The 21,484-nt window shown below is 43.5% G+C and overlaps 1 protein-coding gene across 16 annotated transcripts in view; it reads right to left on the bottom strand.

Annotated features, from left to right (window-relative positions):
* raraa (retinoic acid receptor, alpha a) overlaps positions 1–21,484 on the bottom strand; it is a 149,884-nt gene that overhangs the window by 121,963 nt on the left and 6,437 nt on the right. For 8 of the 16 annotated variants that reach the window (XM_042397281.1, XM_042397282.1, XM_042397287.1 and 5 more), the window contains exon 2: positions 10,313–10,382. The exons of 4 other annotated variants lie outside the window; for them this stretch is intronic. The gene's annotated coding sequence lies outside the window, so the exon portion shown is untranslated. Of the gene's footprint in view, positions 1–10,250; positions 10,383–12,968; positions 13,420–13,462; positions 13,646–21,484 lie in introns of those variants that run through there. 4 more of the 16 variants (XM_042397289.1, XM_042397291.1, XM_042397283.1 and 1 more) reach the window with 4 other exon arrangements.

Below are 21,484 nucleotides of genomic sequence, written 5' to 3'. Positions count from 1 at the left end.
GGAGTGATGACCTGGATTGCTGCCAAAGAAGGAAGAGTAAGATGAGGGGGGTGTCAGAAAAAGAAGAATGAGAGAGAGAAACGAGAGAAAGAGAGAGAGTTGAGGTCTATCTCTAGGCTTAGCAGCAGGTGGTTATGCAATGTACACAACACAGGAGTGCAGTGGGGATCAAAGACATGGGGTGCATACATAACTAAATCTGACACCATAGTGCAACAAGAGATGATGAGCAGGGAGAAGAGAGAAAAAAAAAAAACTAAAATAAAGAGAACAGGCACTCCCTGGGGATAGATGGAGAGAGAAACAGTACATTGGGTACTAGGTACACATTATCTTTGAGTAACAGTGAAGGAGGAGAGTAATGATGGAAAAAAACAAGCTAACAACAACAAAAATAAATATATATTTGCACCAAAACTGCTCTACCTCTGCCTCTGGCACTATAGCATCATCTGCTCATCCAGGCAGGTGCACATTGCAGGTTGGGGGGTGGCGGGTGGGTGGGGAGGGGTAAGTGAGTAAATAACTCGTAGTCCAAAATGAAAGGCTTAAATGTCCAGCGACAACGAATACGGACAGACAGGCGCAGCTGAGCCTTTGGTTTTACTTCCAGGGAAAGCGGGGCATGAATTATTAACAAGCGCTGAGTCTAATAAAGTGAAGATGAGCCACTTGACTCCATGCTCATCAGAGCAGACAACCATGCATGTTTGGACTACAGTGCTTAGGCCCAGCAGCAGGTTAGAGTGTCAACAAGTGACATGTCACATATACTAAAACCACAAACATCGCTGTAGTTATCGAGGATGTGTGCTGAATCTTGGATTCACCGCACACTTCAGTCTGTCCTCTGTCCGCTGCAACGCCCAATGACAATGTCAGTCTTGCGTTTAATGGAGACGTAAGGCACATCAAACTTCAGTGGGGTGGTGACCACATAAAGCAGAATGAGAAATAAAGGGGGAAAACATGTTTCACACACTCCAACGCATTCTGATTCAGCTGGTTTCTACACACAGCTGATTTTTGACCACAAGTTTATTGCATATGGAGCTGGGGCATGGGACACATTTTTTTCCTTTTGTCAGTATGGTACCAAGAAGGAAATATAAGTGATCACTGCGGTTCAGTCCACTCTTCATGTGCAGAATTGCAAAAAAATACTCTCCCACTCCTGGACTGCTTGAGGCCTGCCGGCAATGCAGCTCCCTTTATTTTAAGAGGAACACACCCACCTCAGTCCCAATTCGCAGCAAATCCCAATCACCCTGCCTATTGTGAACAGTCCCCTGTGCATTTTCTCATCAGCCTTTGAAATCGCACCAATCTGTGTCAAACCTTCAGGGATTTGAACTACAGGAGACAGAACAACTATGCCTAATCAGGAGAGAGGCTTTGCACAGAAACTATTTGACCATTCCTCCATCAATGGATAGCTGTACTGGAAGTGCATGGGTCACCAATCTAACCAGTACTTCTCTCTTATGCGTCCAGACCAACAATGAGACCAACTGATATGGAGTATGGTTTTCTACTAGCTCTGCAGTGTAGCTTGAGGGCTACAGTCACTGCTTGGCTGCTCTCTGCCTGCCTCCTCTTTTGACTGTCCACATGCCACTGCTAATCCCTCATAGACCCAGAGGAAGGCATCGGGATCATGGAGTGGGTGAGCAGGGAAAGACAGGAAGCTGGCAGGCACATATTGTCTGGGTGAGAGGCAGTGGATGACTGCAACAGACTCGTCAAGAGAGCTGCATCCTTCCTCTGGGTGTGCAAGATTTCGCAAAGTGCTGGTGGTGTTGCTGTTGGATGTGACCTTGCTGACCAGCTAGACTCCTCCTGGATCTCTCTGCCTCCCAACCAACACTCAATCCCTGCTTACTTTGGCCCATATATTGCAGGCTGGGTGGTGGCACTGTTGGTTTAACACTACGAATATGCAGGTTGAGAGGAAAAAGGGACATTCAAGTTAATCATTTAATTAAAAATACCAAATTCTCTAGTTCCACCTACACAAATGCATCTTGTTGCCTGGTTTTATCTGTTTTATTTCATTGTAAACTGGAAACTTTAAGGGGTTGTCAAGTTAGTTGGTCAAAACAGGCAATTTGAAGACATCACCATGAGATTAGAACTTAATATTTTTAACATTTTGCCATGTTATAAATTAGTGAGATTAGAGTGAGATTTAGGTATTAGTCACCCAGTGGCCACTTCATAATACTTTTAATGTGTTTTGTTTTTAATTCTTTCTTTCTAAAGTGTAAAGATAAATCAGACAGTAAACACTTCTCAATCTTTGGAGGATGTCAAGTGAATAGCTCCGGATCTGAAAAGTGAGGCCAATGCGGAAGTGACTTAAATCTACACTCGCTCTAATGGCCAGCAGGGGGCGACTCCACTGTCTCAGAAAAGACGTCTTGATTTATTATCTCAGTAAACAGTTTCCTAATGAGTTTATGGTCTCAATCAATAGTATCAAGTCTTCTTCAATACAGCATCATGTTCATTTTGTAAATTATGGTCCCATTTAGAATAAAACAGACGATAAAGCAGGGTATGCTTTAGGGCATGACTTTTGTTGTGATTGACAAGTCGCTACCACAGCAACAACGTTGGTTAGGTACCTTAACCATGGCGTGACCCCAGATTCACAGAGTACAGGTGTAGCCATCGCTATTTCAGTGTGTTTTCATTTCAGGAAAGTTAAGCTGTTTTTCACTAGTGAAAACTAGTATTAGCATCACCACATTTAACCATAGACTGTAAATGCACCGTGCTAACCAAGCTAGCAGCTAGCGTTAGAGTTAGCTCCACACTGTCATCCAAATATGGTCACTTCTGGCTCTAAAAATCCAAGATGGCAATGGTCACAATGTCAAACTCGAGGGTTCAAAACGGAAGTCCAGAAAACGATGCATGACATCACCGAGGCTACATCCATTATTTTTTTACAGTCTATAGTGAATATACAGAGTTATACACTATCGTCATGTCTGCACACTGTGTCCCTGTTAAGAGCAAAGAGACATTAAAAGGGACAGATCATCAACATATTAAACATTCTGTCTATATGTGCTTATTGTTACATGAAGGGGTTTGGCTCTGAATTGAAGTAGAGTTGAATGGTTCAGTAGGTTAGTGTCATATAGCATAACTGAACACATAATTGTTATTAGCTAATACACCTTCTGGGTAATAATTCCTGAGAAGACATGTTTACCTTAGGCAGCAAGCACAGCCAATTAGACCATGTCAAGGCTACATAAAAACATAAATACACACACACACACACACAGAGACATGTGTGTAGCAGTTAAGTATGACATGAGTGTCAAACCCTACCATTATGAAGACACTTGACAATAAAGCTCTCAGTGCAGTAAGAGATAATATGCTCCTTTATCATTCAATAAGGCAATTCTCTCCGACAAGAATCTCAATGGCACAAGACTCATTCCTGTGGAGCCTGCAGGCAAGCAACAATACTCAGGTGTTGAAATGTCTCTAATACTCTACTTTAAGATCAGTAAATATGTGGCAAAATGAGCCTGAGCAGAATTATAAGGTTATATTAAACACATATGGGACTAAATTTTAGGTAACCACAAGCAATATAAACTCCCACACCCTGAGCATGTCCGCCCAGCTCTGTAAATATTATATACAACTCCTTCATCCTTCCTCCTTTTCCTTTTTCTGCACATTTTCCAGTGCAGGAAGGACCCTATATCAACGTATATAATACATCAGCGACTACCGTCGTTAATTTCTTCTCTCTTTCTCATTCTCTCTCTCTCTCTCCTGAGGGGTTCCCAGTGGCTGTCCAGAGCACATGTGTTTTGGTTTACCTAGAGCGGAGCCCTATCTGAGGCCGGGCTGAGAGCAGACTGCGGGCTTTGTCTGTGGCACCATTAATCAACTGTCCTTTAACAAAAACAGAAAACCAGATGAGAGACAAAGGGAAGAGACGTGGGGGGTGGGCCCTTATTTAGGTGGAGAAAAAAAGGCAGAGAGGGTAAAAAAGAAGGAAGAGAGGAGAGACGGAGAGGAGGGGGGGATGCTTGACCCAGATCCAGGCCTTTAATAAATCAAGCAGCAACAATAACAAGCAAAGTTTTCATGTGGCTTGACTGATTAATCAGGCTTTTTTTTTTCTGACATGGGAAGCGAGGGAGTCTTTTCTTTTTTTTTTTCTGTCTTGTCTGTCTTGTGGGAGACTGCAGAGTGGTTGAGCGAGTCTTTTAATGTTGGGTGTTTATGTCTTTATGCTGCGAGGTTTTAGATGTGGAGGCCTGCCTGGTTCATGGTTTAATGAGAGGAAGGCCTTCACTTCATGGTGCAACAGGACAATTTCAGTGAAGGTCTCGGGCTACTTTAATGTACAGGAAGGTTGTCTGAAAGGTACGGAGACTCACATTCCAACACACACACGAAGATGTATATATGCATACGCAGACATGCAGACACAGGTTTCTTTTCTTAAATATAAGCGAGAGCTGTTTTACACACTTGCACACACCACACACACGGTGAGCCACAGGATGTGAAGCAGCCCTTTGAGACTCTTTGCGAGGTGCCGATCGATGGGCATTGAGTGTGGACAAGGAGGCCTCAGGATCAATAGGGGACCATTACAGAGATGTGCCTACTGGGACCTAGGAGAGGAGGTGTGTGTGTGTGTGGGGGGGGGGGGGGTGGAGATACATCTGGGGCCCTCGATGCTGTCTTTTTTACCTCATCAGTGGGAGGTTTTACTCCACATGAGTGCTGAACACACATACACACAACAGAAACATAGACATGTGCGTGTAGGAAGAAAAGCCTTAGTTAAATGGAGAGCGTCACGTACTGTGCGTGCACTTGCTCGCTAACGTGCACACACACAAACACACGCACAAGCTAATGGCATCCCTAGAGACCCGCTGCCACACGAGGAGCGTGCATCCTCGTCTCCTTCTCTCAATCTTCCATTTTCAGTGTCCTCATCTACAATCTTCCTGTGGGGGAAGATTCTTTCTGTCTCTCTCACTCATTTTTGTTGCTATCTTCTCCTCAATTTCCTTCTCCTCTTTCTTCCACAGTTTCTCGCTCTCTCTCCTTGCCTCCCTCCTGTGCACTGCAGTGTCACCAGAGCTGCCTGTGCTGTGCTCTGTCAGTGGAACAGCTTGATCCTAAGACTTTCTGTCACCTCCTTCTCTTCTTCCACTCCTCCTTCCACCCTTCTGCTACCTCCACCTAAAGGAAATGAATACAGCTTGAGCCAACCACAACCTGTATCTAGATTAGCTGGGTAGTATTAATGTGTTAATTTTTCAAAAGGATCTGTGTACTCTCAAAATGCTATGTATCTAAAAAAGCATCCATTATCAAAAATAAACACTCAACATATGTAAATAGAGAGAACCCTGTCTGTTAAAAGTGTGCTATACATAATAAACTATGCCACACATACAGGTGCTTAACACATGAAAGTACACACGGATGAGCCAGTCAGGCAGGTGACTGAAACCAGTGAGGCAGATTGTGAGCTAGTTCTTGCATCCATCACCACTCCAGGAAAAAAAAAGAGTGAAAAAGAGATTCACTATGCAGCATATTTAATCCTCCTAGTGAGAAGGGTCTCCTCCTACTGCTCGTCATCGCCATCTTTTCTGCGACCCATCTCCACTGGCCATCAAAGGGTGGTAGAAAATAGTGCTTTTGGATGATGTTGTGGAGATGAAGAACTATTAAAAGTCAGGCAAATGCCTTTACCAGCACCTATGAAATTGCGCTGAGGTGCCATGTCGGCTCCTGCAAGTGCTGTCCAAAAAGCCTTTCTGTAGCTGATCAAAAAGAATGTATATGTGCGCGCACACACACACACACACACATACACACATACACACATACACACAGTTTCTGGGCTCAGCCAGCAGTCCCCATTGGTTTGGAAGGCCATAGCAGGCTATAACAACTACAGCCTGGCCGGCCTGTTGGTAGTGGGCCCTCTGTTTCAGCAATCTGGGTTCTCTTTGCCTTTGGACAGAGACCAGGTCAGGCTGCACAATACACCACTGTGTTTGGAGAGCGAGACAGAAAGAGGGAGAAAGAAAAAGAAAAAACTGCAGTGCAGAGTCTACATACATATGTATAAATAAGCATTTTGGTTGTGGCAATATTGCACATGTGTGTGTGAGCATGTGCATATAGAACGTGTGTGTATTATGACTAGTTGGCCAACCACACCCTTTCTTTCTTCCATACTGGACTGCAAGGCCTCCCTCCCGTCTCCCGAACTTCTATCGTTACATCATCATCGCTCAAGCTTTTTGCTACCTCAGCACAAACAACCATTTTGGGACCCCTGGCAGCAATTTCCCTCCCCTAGGCAGCGTTTGAATGGTGTTGCTGGAAACCTCAGAGAGGTCAGTGCACCACGAGAAACACACATCACTGTCAGTCTGAAACAATACAGTGGAAAGCAATCGTGTCGGCCTATGCAACTGTGACGACTACAAGGAAAACAGACTGCGGATACAGAGTGGGCCTGCGCCCCTTTAAGGCACACAGGCGGCACCTGTCCCTTTAAGATCTATTTCTCACAGCTTGCGGGTGCTGAGCTGAGCGGGCTAGCCTGAGCTGCGCTGCGCTGCGCTGTGCTGTGCATGTATGGTAACAGGGGGGAACCGCGCCGCCCAGCCTGCCAGCCCACCACAGGGAATTTGTTTATGTTTCCTTGCTGCCAAGTTCCTGTCAGGAGGCGCCCCAAAGAGGAACTGCAGACTACTCAGTACTGTTAGCTACGCCCTCTTGCCTAGAGTGGCTGGGGTTTACTGCATACAGTATCGAGTGATGCTTTGTAGCAGCACTCAAATCCAGGGAGGTCTTGTCATCAATTTCAGCACTCACACACACACTCCATAGCTCAGGCACTCACTCTAGACGATCCAAACCCAGCTTTGAGGGCACCAAACTTTACAAAACAAGTTATAACAAAAAGCCTTATTTATGACCCTAAACAGATTAACACCAATTTACTCAAAACACAATACATAAAAAGCACAAAGGCATAGTTTCATTAAAGCAACGCTTTACGAGTGCCACTTTGTTATGTTGTGGATTATGGGTATTGTAAAAACAAGCACCACCACATAAAAACACAGTTAACAGGATTGGTAAACTCATGGGCATTAAGTCAAGCACTTGTGGGAAAAGAGCTAAATCTAAATTACTCTCTCACTAATGCAAAAAGGCATTCTGACTTCCAAAACACACACAAACATTTCCTTGAATCACGACAAAATATGATCCATTACTGCCAGCAAAACAATGACTGCATCACTTTTGCACATTGATACAATGCCTCAGCCTGGCATATAGATGTAATGTCTTGAGTCATCTACAATATATGCAGCCCTGCTGTCAAGCAAGGTCAGCAAGTGCGTTAGTCTCTTGATTGCTGTGGCCACCCACAAGGTTGTTTCTGTGCAGTAAGGAAAGAGTCGTTCACTTGCAGTTATCTCAAGGACATGGGCACTTTGTCTTCATACCACGCGTGTATATGTGTGATGTCCAGTCAGTGTGCTTGGTAGGAGATAGAGAAATGTGCGAATGTGTGAGTGAGTGGAGGAAGCAGAGGTCAGACGAGGCCACAAGAAGGGGCGTGGGACCCAGGATGGCGAGACAGAGGAAGAGATAGACAGAAAAAAAAAGGGGAAGAACAAAAGATGGAAGCGTGGATGGAAAGAAATAGGCTGGGGTTAGGGGGGAACGGGGTGAAAGCAAAAACAGGAAGCAATTTATGTCAGCTTGGATGGTGGGACAGCGCCCACTCCCTGTCACGTGCTGGCGCATTTCACTGCTCTTTCACTGTACAGCAAGAGAGTCCCCATTATTCACACAATGAAAGGTGGCTGAGTGAATGAATGCACAGGGGAAAGGCACTAGCTGCGTTTGTTTGAATGCTGCCTTGTCAAACTTTTCCATTTTTGCACTGCGGGTGGAGTGCAGACTCACGACCAAAAAACTCAAATTAATTGAGCAGCAGTGCTAGCTGCCCACTTCTGTTATTCTGCTGATGGTGAGGAAGTAAGATGCCACGGAATATCTTGTTATTCAAATGTGTTCAAATGAGCTCAGCAGCACAAAATGTCAACTGAGCTGTAAGTAGTTCACTCAAATATAACTCTCCAAATTTGGGGGGTTTGACAAATGTGACAAATCGAATCCGTTGATGAGAATGTGGAAGTAAATACACCAAACACTAAAATCAAATTCATCATGATGAAAGAACATGAAAAACAAATGTCTAAGCAGCATTAATGTTTCAAAAGAAATTGGCAAAGCCACACAAGTAAAGCTGTTAAGGCTGCTACAGCTAAAAACACAGCAGGAAACCTGCGGTAGCATGGTGGCAAGACAAAAAACAACCAAGTCTCGCCAAACAACAAAGGTGTCGAGTGCTGATTATTCAACGCTGTCCAGCTTTGAGGTGAGAATAAGAAGTGTCATTGCACAGGAACAACTGTGCATAAACAACACATTTTAACTTCACTGAAGTTTCCATGTGTCGAGACGAGTTAAGAAAAAAAACACAACACCGAAAAAAAAAAACACAGGAGTCCCATTCTAGACAGAGGGAGAGGCAGCGGGTTCGGCAGCTACCACGACCTACCGCACACAGAGTGTGAATCATTAAAGGCATGTGTTCCACATCAACTGCTGGGGCTGCTTCCCAACCCACTTATGAGACTGGATCTAAATTATGATGGGGAAGGGGGGGTTAAATACCGCTTTACGTGGAGATGAAAATCCCAAACCTGCTAACTCAGTGACAGAGTGAGCGAGAGAGAGGGAGAGAAAATGGAAAACGATTGCATGCAAGTACTGAATGTACCTTCTGCCAGATCACAAAATAAAACAGCCATGAGTAAATGAAGCAGCTAATGGAATAATTACATGATTTCCAAAAAGTGTGACGTTTCATTATGAACAGATGAAGTGAATAAGGTTTTATGTCCTCTAAACAACTAAAAGGAAAGCCAAACTGAATCGAAAACTGACCTACTTTAATTCCTACATGGTTTTCTGGCTGCCTTCACCGGTTTCTAACCTCACAAAAGCTAAGACAACACAGTGGGATAACTTTCCCCAAGAAAACAAATCAAAGGATGAGGAAAGACAAAAGAGGAGAGAGAAATTCAGAGTCGTATGCATATAAAACCAAGTGCCAGCCTTGGTCTTGTCCATCAGGCCACCAATGTGCCAAACTGGTTGCCAGCCTGGGAGTGCCTGCCAGACCACTTGTCATCCCCAGTTACGACACATGGACATCTTCTGTGGGTGTGAATATGTGTTTGTGCTCAAAAAAAAAAACACACGCCCTCTCTGGCGTGGGCATCCAATGAAGTAGGCGATTTGTGGAGGGAGTCAGCATTATTCTGGGTATTGGCTATTACTGTATTTGCTTTTGGTTGGAGGATGGTATGGGGGAGGTATTATCTAGGGGAAGAGATCACCTTGCCCCAGGTCCGGGAAGGGACAGAAAGGACACGACAAGATGGTACAGGATAAGACGTGAAGGGAAAGGACAGGAGAGGAGGACACAACTTGGTACAAAATAAAACGGGACAGGACAGAAGGAGCATCAGTCTGAGGGGGCTACGATTCAGCTCCTCTCTGTCAGTCATTAGTGCAGCACAATTCTGGCAAAACGGGATGAAATGAAATGAAGAGAAATGACAGAACGAAATGAATAGTACATTATTATTATTTCTTGCAGTCGATACAAGGGAGACAAATCAGGCCCAATAAATCACTCCAGTGATGGTTCAAGTTCTTCTCTAGCCAGTTGTTAATGACGAATGGCTGTTTCTATTTGGTCTTTGTCGCTTTAACATGATGAAGCAAAGCTCCCTGCTGCCAGCTCCAGCTCTGATGCAACAGATCCAGGATTAGACTTGATCCTACCACTGGCGGCATGCAGACCACAAGATACAGCACCTCCACTAAACGGTACAGCGTGTATATATATGTGTGTGTGTGAAAATGATTCGACAGGTTTGGAAAGACGCTCCGCTGCGCAGAAACAGTGACCTTTACAGTGGCAGTGAAAAGCAGAACATATGACATGGGGGGGGGGGGGGGGACACAGACAAAAGACTCAATCTTGAGCTACACATTCAATGTGACCGCAAAACCAATATGGCAGTCACATGACGAGGAACAATGCTATGCTAGAGAGCAAGATGGTGTTTGGTACCCACAGACACAAGTGTGTAGAAGTCCAATTATCCAGAGTTGACAGGAGCGACAAATTCGGGCTTACCCCAAAAACGTCAATCTCCCTGTCCTTGGCCAAGGAAATCTCCCCTTGAATCGATTGCAGCTCCTAAGCTCTGAGGAGAGAGGAAGAAAGAGAGAAAAAGATATTTGAAACCAAGAGCTTTGTGGTCCTTATCCACGTGCTGCAGACTCAGTGACTCCCTAGCCTCTCTGGCGCAGAACTGCTTCACTACACGAAAACTCTTACACTCTTTTTCCTTCCTTCGCTCTCATACTCCCTGTAATCTCCCCGCCCTTTTCCAATAGATTGGACTTTCTCACTCGCTACATTTGTGCCCCAGACATCATGTGAAAAGTGGAGTAAAACAGTGCTTTTGTGGTGTGTGAATTACCTAGGGCCTAGGCAGGCACAGTAGTGCTTATGGCCACAACTCAATTACAGCAATGTGAATCAGGTGGCGGCCTAGAAATCCCCTTAGCCTGATGCACAAATAGGGACACAGAGGCGCCTTCATTGCCAAGACAGAGACAAATCTAAAGTGGCGTGTCATCACTTCATAGAAGGACAGCTAGGCCGATGCTGTACAGATGAATGGCCGCCGCAGACGTGGATCTAGCAACACTGGTTTGGAGCGAATATGTGAACAATGCCCTTTTGTTTCGGCATGTTGCTAAAATACCCAGCGTTTACCAATACGTCTGGTTGCAGATCTAAATTGAAAGAGTCACATGTCACTTAGGAAGCCTGATAAACGCCACCTTTGTGAGGCAGAGAGCATGGAAAATGTTCCGCGGGATTGTTTTTAACCAAAAACAACGGGATGAAAATTACAGGATGGTGGTTTGCACATGTTAAAAGGCACTTAGTTGGATTTCACAGATCCAACAGAAATGCCAAAGCTGCACAATCATGGTCAATAATATTTGAATAGAAAATTGGTGTGTGTCAAAAGCACTGAAAGGCAGTGAGGTTACCCTGTCTTTCTCTTAGAGGAGAAAACAGAGCATCTCTTTTTTAGCATATCCTGGCTACAGGATCCCTCGGTTCCTATAAAAACGTAAAACTGCGGACCAGGCCAGCGTTTTCCAAAAGCATGTTCAAGAGAAACCAATGACATTTGAAACTGTGGTCTGTTTGGGTTTATTTCACTTCACTTGTCGCAGTGAGTAAGAAAGTTTCTATACTTCAGTTAACAAAGAAAGCAGCAGGACAGAGCTCTCCTGACAGCCATGGTAATGATGGCTCTTTAGAAGGGTCATGATACCACTACAAAAAAAAAAATCCCCTCCCTCCAGGCCAGAGTAGTGCCATTTTACAAGCAGCAAATGAATTTCACACTAATTTGTTATCACAAGCTCCTGCGGACAGTCGGACAGCAGAGATATAAATATAGCATTTTGACAAAAATAAAGCATTCATCTTTACTACAAAGACTGTTTTATTTGGGCATCACACACTTCCAACTGGCCACTGTACAATCCTCAATTCAGTGCTAATGAGGAATCACATATCAAAGTTCACATGAAGTGTTTAGAGGATGAATGCAACAAGCTTTGCTACGGTTTCTGTGCTAGCAAATGTCGCTCACATGCATCGGCTATAAGCTCACCTTCCTGCTAAATGTGTATAACAAAGAAGCAGAGAAAATTCAAAGACACATGACTGCCAAGTGGTGATTATGAGTCATTTGAATCCTAAAATTAACTCTAGAGTTTTGCATTACAGACATATGTAAGATTTGTATTGTCTAATACCACAAAACTCATTCACATACGGGCGCGAAAACACATTACGAACACTTTGTTTATATGCTGTCAAATGCATTAGGCCTGCAACAAATACTACTCGGTATTGTAAGGTGTTCTGTCCTCCCCATTTTAATAAGATATACTTTATAATGCAACATAATGCAGCACAACACCACAACTTTGAATCAAAACCCTTGATAGCGATAACAGACATTCAACATTATAAGATTTGTGTTGCTGGGTTCCTGTTTGCATTGGCTTGTATGGCTTTCATTACATGTCCCCCCAATGTGACTCATCAGTTCCTCAAAAATCTCATCTTCCATCAAAACCTTGCTGAAGTTTATCCATCACTGACAAATGTTTCTAAAAGCCAATAAAGTGATGTCCCTGTATTAGGTTACACTATGCCTTTAAGTGGGATTTGAAAGATGTATAATAATACTGACTTCAGAGGCAAGTTATGGCTTTACATCAAATCCTACCTTTCATTCAGTGAAAGCATGGCTTTGTTACGTTGCTTCGCATGTGACAGTTCTACTTGGTAATAAGTTGCTGGTTGTTACACCAGCTGAGAACACTTTAATGTGTCCCTCTGGTATCCATTACAACCTGACAATCAGCCAATCAGCTGGACTATGCCCAGGCCCTGTATGATTCCTCATCTCATTTCCTGTCTCACTGTACACCCTCGCTTCCTGTTTGTGGATCTGAAGGGTGTTTAAATGGAGTGCTTTTACTGGTCCACTTGACCAAGAACAGCCTAATTTAGAGAAAGAGCAGGTAGGATGAAATGAGGACATTTATGCGCATGTACAAAAGTGTGTGGATTGGGCTCGCATGTGTTGGCCTCGGAGCGTATACGCTGATTAAAGTGGACAGGAGTAGCCTGGGGTAATCACGTCTTTATCCTTGCTAAGGGGTGAAAGCAACTCACTACAGACACTCACCTATAATACACACACAGGAAAAGGGGCCCTTGCTGTTGGAGCCTTGCCAGACAAGTCCATCTGCTTACGAAATGGGACCCAATTTAAAGCACCTAGAAGGCCTTGATTGCCGAGGGGCACTTGTTCTCACCAAACGGAGAGGGTCACCTGGTCCTCGGCCCAGTATCGGCACCTGGGACTGGATTCTTCACTCTTCGAGTGAAATCATCCATCGGTCCTGGGACATTCAGTGACTCGTTGCGACAGCAGTAGCCCTCCACTGCCGATCAGTAAAAATGTGTAAAGAACTGATTGCGTGCACCAGCGGTCTCCAAGTGCGTGGTTACTTGGGAATGGCAGCCCTGCAGCGAGAGTCATGAGCTCACATTCAAACAGACACAATGTGTTGTTTTAACTCGCTTGGTTCTATAAAATTCCAGTGGCCGTGTGCTCGCGCACAGACACACACACACACACACACACACAATATAAACCCCTCTCCTTGAAGCACTGACTCTCAGCGGTGGAAACCCCCTTCAGTCACACATAGATCACATAACCTCTCTTGACATCGGAGGACAGCACTCCCAATGGAAAGATGCAGATTCACACACGCTGAGTGCCGGCCAAGGCTCCAGACTGCCATTGTCCTTCAGAGTCATCCAAACAAAACAATGAAGAGGGTCACGCAAGGCCCCCTGTGGAATGGTAAATAACCAGAGAGAGGGAGAGTCAGAGAGGAAGAGACAGAGAGAGAGAGAGAGGGGAAGTGAGAGGGAGATTGAGAGAGACTAATCCACTGTGACAATGTTATATGGCACACCAAGTGCAAAATATGATCATCTGGGGGCAGGTGAATTCCACTAATGTTCAATCATTCACAAAGAATCCAGCATTGCTTGAATGGAAAATGTGTCAGATCCATGAGGAACAGAGTAAAAACACCTATGCAAAGAAGTATGTCAATTATCTCACCTCTAGGTATAAGAAACTACAATTACTATAACACATGGTAGAAACACATCCATTCAGCTTTGAGATGTGAAGCGATATTTAATGTTCTGTAGTAGAATAACAGCAATTTACATTTCCTGAAGTCAAACAGTAGACATCTAGGTGAGTGTTGCTTTTGTTAGAGTCATGCACGGGCAGAAAAGGGGGTAAAAATCCAAATAATATCAAAGGCTTAGTTTGTGGTGATGTTAATCTTTCATTAGTGCTGAGTGACCCTTATTATAAAACCATCTTTGTTGTCATTATTCATCTGGCATAAAACGCTAGCCTGTTAATTCAGACTCAGGATGTTGACAATAGGCGGTCTACAAAGGGCTTGGAAGGGACAGTCCCCCTCCCAATTGGTCTTTCATATGCTAATGAGGGAACTGTTTTGGGTTTACTGGCCTGGTTGGAAATGATTTAGGGCGACACCGGTGCTCTGAGCCTTTATGTTTAGGCTGGCCGCGGGGGCTCATATATCACCCTGATCATTAATCAATTAGCGTCTCCTAGCCACCTGTCGGACACATCGGCACACAAAACATTCCTGCCCTTGGGCAGTTGCTAGACGATGATCATCAGTAGCACCACTATTACCTTCCAACCCCTCGACAGCCCCCCGTCCCCCCTCCTCCTCTTTATGGTAATTACCTGATGGATTACATAATCACACCCAAACACTGCCCGCAACGACAAACGCTCCTCGCCAAGAGAAGCAAATGTGAGTGGAAACTGCCATGGTGGGTTTTTTTTATGGGTCTCCCCCTCCCAACTCAATTGAACAGCAAGTTTTTTTTTCTTTAACATACATTTGCCCTCCGCTGTCACAAACAGAAAAGACGGGGCAGAGAGAGGAATTGATGCCGACCTTGAAGGAGAATCAATAAGCTGACGGCTATTCAAAAGTGCTGAATGCACACCAACGCTGTGTCCTCCATTGTTTTAAATGCAACTGCCTCCAGTGGGGTATTGATGGTTGTTTTGTATTGATGACGTGTCACAGTAGCCAAATACACGTGAGATGGAAAGGTCCAAAGTCTCACGTCTTAGTGACAGTAGAATATGTCCAGAAAAGTGATTTTGTTTAGACTAAATGAACTGACTGCTGACTTGCAGTATGTCCACTAGAAACTAGACAGCTGAAACACACGGTGGCTTTTCTAAGTGTTCATTCCTCACACATTCAGCTTCGATCACAAACGCCCAGGATTTAAGTTTATGAGTGTTATGGAAAACGGAAGGAGAAAGAGTGAGGGAGGTAGGGAGGGGGAGACGGTGAGAGGTGAAAAAAAAAAAGTTGTGCTAAATCTTTCATGGTCTGGGGTTGTTTGAAAACTCCATCAGGCTTTGTGATCTTGGTGGTGGAGCCACTTGAGACATTGTGCGGTGGGAATGATGGCGATTGAAAAATTCCTCCAAGATTTCCGTTTAACAACTGCCTTTTTGCCCAGCCGCCACAAATACCGTTTTTTTTTTTTTCTGGAGATTTGTATGCAAATTTTAACTCTCATGCAAAGGCCTGCACAGCCACTTAGACAATCTCTTTTTCACAGCTTTGCTTCCCTGACAATACCCAACTCCCTCCATCCCCCCCCCCATCCAACCCCCAAAAATCCTTCACATTTTTCACACTTTTTTGTTATTTGGAACTAATTCTTAAAAGCAGCTGAAGAGATAAGTGGAACTAAAATTAGAGCCTAATCCGCCAACCCTCAATGTGGGGACATGGAGAAAGTAGATTTGTCAAGCCTTGATTTAGCAGTATTCTTTCATTATAAAAGTAGCACTCTTCACGCAGCTTAGCAATACGAAATGGCTCAATCAGTCTCATGTGGAATACTTAGGTGGGAAGGGGGATGAGGATGGGGTAAAGGCCTATCTGTGAACCCAGAAAACTTGGCATCATACTGGTGCCATTATTGTGTTGCCAGTATTGTTCCTACCTGTGCTGCACTCTTCAACTCTGAGATTTCTCCCTTGAAAATGACATTCAGCATCCGACTCTTAGAGCTCCGAACAGATGTTTCACTGGGGACTGTAGAAAATGTGGGCCAGTGTGTAAAGTGTGTAACACTGGGCCAGGCACTGGAGGGACTGGAGTTTGTTTTTGGTTTTGTTTTATTTTTTGCTTTTTCGTCTTTCAAATCCAACCAGCTAAGCCAGCTACTGACATTATCAGGTGGATTTTCAAAAGAACAAAAGCTCATCTGTAATTCTTTACACTGCTAGTGGGGGAAAAAAAAGTAGAACAGAAACCCTATCCAGAACAGCTATTCTGTGTGAGAGGGTGTGCGCACACACTCGCAGTCCCCTGTCCTTGCTATTTCATCCAAATTAATTTCTTCCAGAAGATTATTTCCCCGATAATCTCACACATTCTTCTATTTACTTATCTCTTCAGCAAAGTCCTAAAACTAGCTGTGATATTAAAAGTGCAGAGGTCAAAACTAGAGCTGAGAACACAGAAAGGAGAGCATATCTGCTCTGGCTCTCTGTATCTAATCATATTCACAACATGCATTCATTTCAAAGGCCTCATAACAGATATTTTTGGAAAAGATAAATTGGTAAAGGGGGAAAAAAAAAAATCTCACACTTGACTGCAAAAAAGGAAACTGCATAGTTACGTTGCCTGGTATCTGTTGGTGGACAAAATATTGCTTGAACAAGATAAAGGCTATCCACAGGGTACAGAGAGAAGACAGCGGGAAGGAGGAGGGTGATGGGCGAGAGGGCAAAGGCTTGACCTCTCGGGGTCAATAGGTGATTAGTAACATTTATCATACCTACACAAGCTGCTAAATGAGAAGCCAGGCAGCTTCTCTCTGAAGATTTCAGCCACATTTCGATGTCAAAGTCTAAATGAAGGCTGAGCCCACTACTGGCAACCAGATGCCCTGTGTTTATGACAGAGACAAATATTGGAATCCCTAAGTGGAAAAACATGCCATGCTGGCACACAGCGGCAGCAGCGAAACGTTAAATCATTTTGACGATTTAATGAGCACGGCCTGGATCAGATCAGAAGTTTAAATACCTGCCAATGCCAATATAAAAGCTTGTATTTCATGCTTCATGTGAGAGGCTAAAAAATAAGTCTCATTCGATAGGGAAACAATGGTTGGAGGATGAGGGGGCTGCGGTTGTGGTTGAGGGGGAGGCGAGCTGCTCTGTCTTACCCCTGATGAAAGCCATGCAAGGTATCCGAACACAGGCAATCCATGGAGCCACAGCTCAGCCGCACTGACAATCACATGGAGGAAATGACAAAGAAGCAATTGAGTGCCGGGACCAGATCTGGCGTGGACTCGTCAGAAAACACCCCACCCCCAGGGGACTGTCCGACAGTGGCTCTCTGAAGAGGCACGGCAGCTCGGCATTGTTTTAGTGCTCTGGACAAGTGGACCAGAGTTTGAGTGGGTATCCTGGGCCGGAGGCCAACTCAGAATGAAAACACGCTGTTGTCCAGGAGGACAATTAGGACACACTCACGCAACAAACATTCATCAAAGTGGGGATGACAGTTACTTTCACAAATAAAACAAACATAGCCCTCTTGTTAGCAATTTCATAACTTGTGCATGGGCAGAAAACCTACAATGATGCCACTTGAAGTGAAATGGACAAACAAAACACAAATTAGAGATGGCATCCCATTTTCATAGCCCACACATCCAACACATAAAATTTATGGTTTTCAGTTGCAAATACAAGCTCCCAAGAGCCTCAGCATTTTCTCCAATCAAGGCCAACGTGCTGCATACTTAAAACAGAGTATAGTTTAGACAGTCACAATGCCGAAATCTCTTTCCAGGCATTTGGACAGGAGGCATCTACATCACCCAATTTTTGGTGAACTTTCTGCAAGTGACAATCTGACAGTCAAGCCACTTTCTGTTTTAATTTTAATAAAATAAATCAGAACGGAATAATGACAAATACACTCCCAAGAATGATCAACAAGAACACTTAAAGCTGAACTGAAGCGAGCAAATTAATCCCACAGCCTCATAGCAAAAGGGTGAGTAAAACAAGACTGTACAATAACAAGCAAAAACAATACTCATTGTCACGTATAAACATATATAAATACATGTGTAAATAAAAATAAATAATAAATTTACTTCTTCAACAATTTCACCCATCTGTCAACCACTCGACAGTGCTCACTCAGTGCTCGTATGCAGCAACAATGCACACCTGTTTTCACTTTATAATTGAACAAGCAAATGACCTGCAAAAACACTACAAGCTGATCAAACATCATACATCCTATTATCACCACTGTAACGCTATTGTTTGGTAAAGTTGAGTGATAAATCAACTGAATGGCAAAACAAAGGCCTGGACTCATTGATTTGACAATCTAGACAACCCAATAATGTTGTGGAGCAGGACTAAGTCGAAAAGGAGACGAGGCAGCCTTTTCACATGTGCACAGGTGCGACAATGGGCAGAGCTCCAAATGCTCTGCAAACCTTTCTTCCCATTTTTCACATTCCTACTTCGACCGCTGCCGTGTTCTCTGCTGAACCGCACCGATCGCCTCTGTGCGGGGAGCGGTGGTAGAGACAGCGTGGTTTTAGAAGAGAGATAAAGAGCAATGAGAGTAATGTTAATCACAATTAAGGTCTGAACAGTTTGGGTTTTTTTTTTTTGGTGGGAGGAAAAGTCCAGGTGGAACCAATACCATTAACGATGGCTCGGTTCCATTTAGGTGTCCCGGAAAACCATAACAGTGAGGAATAATGCGTAACACCAAGGCCCTGGAACTGGCAGAACTAAATGGGATACAGCCATTATTAATTAGGATTATTTAGATTAATTAGATTATTAATTAGACCAGTGCATTTAATGCTATGATGTATCAAACTGTCTGCAGTGAGAAAGGTCTATATCAGACATGACAGATATGTGCTGATACACACATACATTCACAGTGGCACAGCTTCTATTCAACAGACAATAGCAGTTATATTTTCTGTAGCCTGTTTATTGATCTCTTATACCAACTATTGCTATATAATGTGTTGCTGGGGTCTGATGGAGGTGTTTATGTAAAAACAGCATGCTTATGAAGGCCATACAGGAATGTCTTTGTATATATAATTTCCTCTTCGATATCTCTGTTTATGAGGTTGCACAATGCAATCTTTGAGACAAGTCCATATCACACGTAGCCTTTGAATAAGCCACAGACCCATCTGTTGAGGCCAGTGTTTGCTGCAGGGACTTATGTAAGCTACTAGAAATGTGTCACAAGTTAACAGTACAAACGACTTAAGTTTCTTTGGTACTTTCACACTAATACTGTTGATGTTATTTTGATATTAACAACCACATACTGCAGTGTTTGGGTTTTCCTTCCTCTACGTTTTACATAATATCTACTAAAGACTAACATCAATTGATAAACTCATTAGTATTAAGCATTAGTATAAGCATAGCTACTGATTTAAGAAGCAAATCAGTAATAACACTCATTGAGTTCACAGTTATCAGTGCAGTTATTGATGTAGCACTTCTCCAACAGGCTCGTCCATACTCTCTTTCATTTTTTGTTACAATAAAAATCACAGCTTGTGATTGCGGCAAGCTTAAACTAGGTGTGTCTCAATCTGATCTGCAGGATGGGGATTGAGGCCATTAAAGCATTTTTAATGGATTATATAAAGCTTAATCTCTTTTCGATCCTTTGTTTAACATAATCCGTTGGGCTCCTTTAAGCACTGGAACTTATTTCTTAACACACAGCATTGCGTTGCAAGTGAGTGAACTACAAGGCAGCATGAACAAGTTAACAGTAGCCAGCCCTTTCAATTAATGTTTTCCACACAGACAGCCAGCGCCCCGAGCAAAAACTGCTTTGGGTTAAGAAAAGGTTGCCTCGCCTCTATTCGGGGCCAGTCTGCAGGTGGACCACGCCTCTGAAGTGCTACTCTTGGCTGAAAACTGTATTGGAACTTCGGTGTCTTGTTCATTTTGTGGATGAGGAGAGAATGTCTAGATCCTGTCCAAACCATCCTCCCACAGGAGATACACACTTTTCTTCTCCATGGATACCATAAAAAACAATACAGGCCACAAACTATCATAGGAAAATATGAAAGGAAACCAGTGATGCAAGGCGTGTCTTCTTAATACAAAGTTATTCAGCCTCTTTTATTCACTCTATTATGTAAGAAACAAATATCACACAGTCTTTAAGAAAATATTTGATATTAAATGAGATCTGGTGCCCAACAAACTTGATTAGGACATCCCTACCTACAAGTGTGGATGAAAAAAACAACCAAAATGTGAATTGGCAATGGGCACCAAGTTGAGTAGGCAGTGACTAAGAAAACTAGGACTGGATGATGTGTACAAATGAGAGGTTCTGCAGAAATCACCCTGGAACACGGAGCAGAGCGGTGCAGAGAAGCCTCCTGGAACACAGTCAACACATTTCACACACGCAGGGCCTGGAAACAACACGCTTGGGGCTTCCACCTTCATTTAGATGAAAATGGACCTCCTCGAGAGGAAATAAAGCCATTTTTAACACCCCCTCTCGCTACGAGTCGGCCTCCCGTAATGTGCCCAGTCAATGGACTGTGGGTCTATTCAACTGCAGGCAGCCCACAGCACAGCAATAAATAATGTAGGGCAGCTCACATGAAACCCTAATCACCATTGTGCTGTCACCCAACAGAGAAGATTGCTTGTTTAATTTACAGCGCTGCATCTGTCTCAGTTCTGCCCAATTTAGTTTCACAATTTCAATGGGCAAGTACTCCAGGTATTTATCAATATGCTTTTCTCCCAATGCCATGAATCAATAAAAATGTAATGTTCATGTATCTAAGTCTGTGTGAGTGTGTGTGTGTGTGTGTGCGCATGTGTGTGTGTGCATGTGTGTTTTGGGTGATGGTGTGTACGTCAGCCATGAAGAACAAACAAGAAAGCTGCAGCTTGTGAAACAACAAAGGCTGACTGAGAAGAAGCCATCAACACTCAATAACCACAGCTCATTATTGGCCATATACAACGTACTTCATTACATTACTATTCCATTAGCATGCAGACATTTGCATATTCCAGTCACCTCTTTGCAGAGGCTGTTGATCATAAATGGCAGCCATATGCTGCCTGGTGCGCCATATTACAGAATTATTACTGCGACACAAAAAGCCAAGAAAAATGGAAATTATGTTGACATGAAATGAAGTACAAAACCAATCAAAGGATCCTCCATTATTGATAGTGTCTCTCAGTTTCACAGACTGAACGGGTATCATTTACACCCACGAGTTATGCTTTCTTGCTGACAAACATCTGCAGGCGGATGCCTAGTTTGCTCAGTGCATTTCTTGGATTCTTTCCTCATAAATACATGTATAGGCTATGCAGTGCATTTATGGATAAACTACCAACACAACAAAAACAATTTATCTAGTTTCCATAGGAACAAATCATGGAACGATAAATTAGTGCATTATAAATCTGCACATACAGTAAGTACATATAACTGGCCTGTAATCATCTTTTGTTGCACTGCT

Source organism: Thunnus maccoyii, chromosome 20 (assembly GCF_910596095.1).
Source record: "Thunnus maccoyii chromosome 20, fThuMac1.1, whole genome shotgun sequence".
Taxonomy (NCBI): domain Eukaryota; kingdom Metazoa; phylum Chordata; class Actinopteri; order Scombriformes; family Scombridae; genus Thunnus; species Thunnus maccoyii.
The sequence above is the reverse complement of the archived record's forward strand: the minus strand, read 5'-3'. Positions and strand labels throughout refer to the sequence as shown.